The following is a 4727-nucleotide window of genomic DNA, read 5'->3' as shown; positions in this document are numbered from 1 at the left end:
GACCCCAGCCACTCTGCCAAGGGAGGGGGGAGGGGGGACGGCGCGCAGTCAAGGAAATGGGAAATCGAACCAGGACAAGATCGTGCTTTGCACTGAGCAGATTGGCAGAAAATTGAGGGAAAGGTTGGATACAGTCGAGTATTGACGAGGGGGACTCGCGGGGGGTGTGCGTCCGGCCACTCAAGGAAGATCGCAGGGGGACTCCCGTCCTCGATTGTCACCCCAGCGGGGCGGCCACACGGCCAGGCAGACAGGTGGTTGCAGGATGTGCCCGCGGAGTCGCTGGTGAGATGTGCCCCTCGGGGGCGACCCGGCGGACGAACCACGGAACGTGGAACGGTCGCTCAGTCAGCGGGCCGGCTGGCTGCCAGGCGCTCGGTAGGGTAGCTGTGCGAATTAGTTCATCAGACTCTCCCATTTTACAGATGGGGAAATGGAGGCACAGAGAGGTTAAGCCACGGGCCCGCAGTCACACAGCCAGCCTATGGCGGATTTGGGAATTAAACGCGAGTTCTTTGACGTTCCTGTCTGGCTTACCGTCTCTGCCCCGTCGGTTCATCTATTCATTCAACGCGCGTGTGACGAGCGCCGCGACCCGGTGCTGCTGTGGACTCTGCAGACGCCCCGCAGAGAACAGAAGGGACAATACCCTCGCCCTCCTGGACGGAGACAGAGATAGCCAAGTAGACAAATGATCAAAATGGTCATTTCCATTTTTTTTTAATGTTTATCTATTTTTGAGAGAGAGACAGAGCATGAGTGGGGGAGGGGCAGAGAGAGAGGGAGACACAGAATCGGAAGCAGCTCCAGGCTCTGAGCTGTCAGCACAGAGCCCGACGCGGGGCTCGAACCCACGAACCGTGAGATCATGGCCTGAGCCGAAGTCGGACCCTCAACCGACCGAGCCCCCCAGGCGCCCCGGAAACGGTCACTTTGAACGGTGATAAGTGATGGGCAGAACAGAAGCAGGGTGTGTGGGCAAAGGGAAGGGGGGACAGGGAGGCAACCTCAGCCGGGAGGGTCAGGGAGGGCGTCTCTGAGGAGCTGACATTGAGCTGAGGCCTGAGTAAGAAGGAGACAGCCAGAGGGGCATGTGGAGGAAGGGTGTCCCAATAGGCGGAAGAGTCCATGCAAAGGTCCTGGGGCAGGATCACACCCAGTGTGTTGGAGGCACAGCGGGGGCAGGGGGGAGACAGAGAGGAGGGGAGGGCAGGAGGGTAGGAGCCAGGGGGCCAGCTTAGCGCCAACCGGACCAGCCTTGGTGAGCCGTGACCGCCGGGACCCGGGAGGGGAAAGAAGGTCTAAGCCCCCGGCTCACCTCCTACTTGGGGCGGCTCGTCCTCGGGGCCGGGCCCGCCCTCCTTCCCAGCACCGCCTGCTGGAGACGCCCCGTAATCAGCTTCAGCTGCCCAGCCCTCCTAGCCAGCGGTGCCCTCGGAGGCCCAGAGACGCCCAGCGCGCTCCGCAGTCACACAGCGAGCCGGATGCAGGGCCAGACCTCGGTCCCCGGTGCCACCTCCCTGACGGTACAGCTGTGCTCTGGCTTCGTCTTTGGGGACACAGATTACTTTGTTCACCGATATGAGTTGTATTGATTTCTAAACAGGCGCTCGGCAGAAGAGACGCACTCGGCCCAGCTGCTTCTGAAACACCTGAACGTTCCCGTACGAGGCCCCGGGCGTGCGGGCGACTGGGTGTGAAAAGCCTGAAGTTCGATCTTTTAGCTTCTTTACTGAAGAAGCCGGTGTCGGTGGGTCTCTAGCGGGAGCGGCACGCAGTCGTCATCGGACCTCACGTGTGACCTGGGCACCCCCGGGGGCGGGGGGGGGAGGGGGCCGCGGGCTTCTATCAGGACACCTGTTGGGGGAGGCCAGGCTTCGCGCTCCTTCCGGGCTGTGTTAGAGCAAAAGCGACCTTCGGCTCTGCCGCCCAGGACGGAGGGAGGACGCGCACAGCGAGCCCCGTGGGTCTTCCAGACGGGACATGCCGCTCTCCTGGTGCTCTACAACCTTCTTTGGCTCCCGCTGTACCCCTTCCCTCCAGACCACAGTGCCCTGCGTGACTGATTCCACCCCTCCTGCGTCACCCTCTGTATCCATCTTTACTCCCACTTTCCAGATCTTTAAATACAGCACGGTTTTCCCTGCCCGGAACACTTTTTTTTTTTTCTTTTTTAGTGTTTTATTTATTTCTAGGAGAGAGAGAGAGAGACAACGTGAGCAGGGGAGGGTCAGAGAGAGAGGGAGACAGACTCTGAAACAGGCTCCAGGCTCTGAGCTGGCAGTCAGCACAGAGCCCGACGCGGGGCTCGAACCCACGAACCGCGAGATCATGACCTGAGCTGAAGTCGGACGCTTAACCGACTGAGCCCCCCAGGCGCCCCGAGAACACATTTCTTTGCTCATCCTGAGAATTCCCACTTAGGGCCCAGTGACCACCCTTGATAGGCAAGTATCCATTTGAGTTCCTGCTTTCAACGATCTGGGGTGTAGATCCTCATTGTCCTTTAAACACAGGATCGTGCCTCAGGCCCTTTGCACTGGCCACGGCCAATAGCTCTCAGCTCCACGTCTGCTCTATGGGCGCATTAAGGGTGAAGCCCTCCTTGGGGGACTAAAAAAGCTGGGCTGGGGCTGGGGGATCCCACCCGCCTCCTCTGCATTGTTCACAGTCAGTGACTCTCACCTCATTAGAGCCTCTCAGCTTGTGTGTCCGTCGTCAGATTCTCTCCTCATCATGTACACCGTCCCACGCCCACCACGCCCGGGCTGGTGAGCACCATCCAAGCTGGGCACTGAGCGCCTCGTGGCGAGCCGCCCCGTCAACCCGCTGGGGCAGGCGCCACAGACATCCCCATTCTACAGAGGAGAAAAAATGAGGCTCAGAGAGCGTAAGCCTCCTGTGTGAGGAAGATCCGAGTCCGCGCAGCCAGACTCCGGTCCCCAAGGCGGCGCCACCTGGCTCGGAGCCTGCGATGCACGGTGGCATTTTGCTTTATTATTTCCCGGGCGCCCTGTTAATTGTCCAAACCCAGTGATTAGCACATCTTTTATATACGGCCCGATGTCTAATGGTGCGGATTGTGGGACTGGTGACTCAAAACCTCCCTTTCTAATTGTCTTCTCTGCACAATTAGTGCCTTGTTATGTACGGCTCTGCGGCTGCCTGCATTTCTACAGGCGTCGGCCTCGCTTCTAATTGCCGGGACTCTGTAATTAACGCCTGCACTCGGACGTCCTCTCCGCNAGAGAGGTCAAGGTCTAGTTGAGAAGGCAACGAGCATCGTGTTTGTGGGAGCCACAGATCCTCATTGTAGAGCGGGGCACAGAGCAAGGGTGCCCTCTGCTGGAGGAGGGGCAGCAGAGTATGGGTCGTGCAGGATGCATAGGAGTTCGTGAGGTGGGAGGGAATTGTAAGCAGAAGGAGCAGCGTGCCCATAGGTTTGGGTGTTGAAAAGAGCTGGGCGTTTGCATGGGGCATAAGAATTAACGAAGAAGTCTGGCTGGAGTGTGGCATTAGGGCAGAGGGGAAATTTAGGGAGACATTTAACAGGGGCTCCCCAGGAGAACACTGAAGACCGGGGTGAGGGGTTTCGATGTTATCCTTTGAGAATCCACAGGAGGGTTTGAGCCGGAGAGAGATTTGATCAGGTTAATTTTTCTTAAAAGAAAAATAATCTCTCTAGTTTCGGTCAGGAGAATAAACTGGAGGCAGAGGAGAATGGAGGCCAGCAGACCAGGAAAGAGGTCGTTTCTGTCGTCCAGAGATAAGATTACGGTAGATGGAACGGGTCAGAGGCTGTGGGGATGGAGAGGAGGGGGTGGAAGGGGCCGGGTAACGGGCAGGATGCAGAGACCAATGGGTGATGCGCAGGGGTGCGGGAGGAGGCGCAGCGGGTGCCCGCGTCTTCCACCAAGGGGACGAGGTGGTGATGAAGCCATTGCCGAGAAGAGGGTGTGCAGGTGTATAATGGAGATTCTCAGCTCCCTGCGAGTCCTGCCTGAGTTCACCGAGAGAGACAGAGAGAGAGAGAGGGAGCGAGAGCAGAGACCCGGAAACAAGAAGCCAGTGTTGGCCGCTACCAGCCGGCGAGTGGCGGGGGTGACTCGTTACGCGGCATTACCGCAGCCCTAGCTGCTACAAGGCTCCGAAAACCGGCTCTGAACTCTCTGAGGTCAGGCTCCCCTTGACCGCGGTGGGAGCGGGTGCTCATCACGCCCCACGCCCCTGTCCCACCCGGGGGAGCTTCACGCGCCCCTGTCGGAAATCTCAACTAGACGGGCACGGGCCTCCTGCAGCTGCTCCCTGAATTAGGAACCTCAGGGGGTTCCAGTTGGTGCTGCGGCAAATTAGCCATGAAACTACCAGGGAAAACCTAGCTCAGGGGTGGGGAGGGGGAGAAGATCGGCAATGATATATCTACGGGAGGGGAGGGAAAAAAGAGATTTGGGAGCTCGGCAGCGGAATGTTCTATAAGAACCTCTTAAAAGCAAACACAGGAGACATGAGCAGTTTTTAAAATGACAGACAATACAATGGAAGATAATATATTTAAAACCCATATCAGTTGTTAACAGACCATAAAAATACAGCTACATTAATCTGAGCTGTCTGTCACGGGCCCTCCGAGCAGCTGTGTGATTTTATAGTTTTGCTCCTGGAGGCTTCCTTGACACTTTCACAAATACATCTCAATTTATTTGGATAAGGACAATAGAAATATTCCT

This window comes from Crocuta crocuta, unplaced genomic scaffold, assembly GCF_008692635.1.
Source record: "Crocuta crocuta isolate KB4526 unplaced genomic scaffold, BGI_CrCroc_1.0 scaffold110, whole genome shotgun sequence".
NCBI classification, from domain to species: Eukaryota; Metazoa; Chordata; class Mammalia; order Carnivora; family Hyaenidae; genus Crocuta; species Crocuta crocuta.
This window is presented reverse-complemented; position numbering follows the sequence as displayed.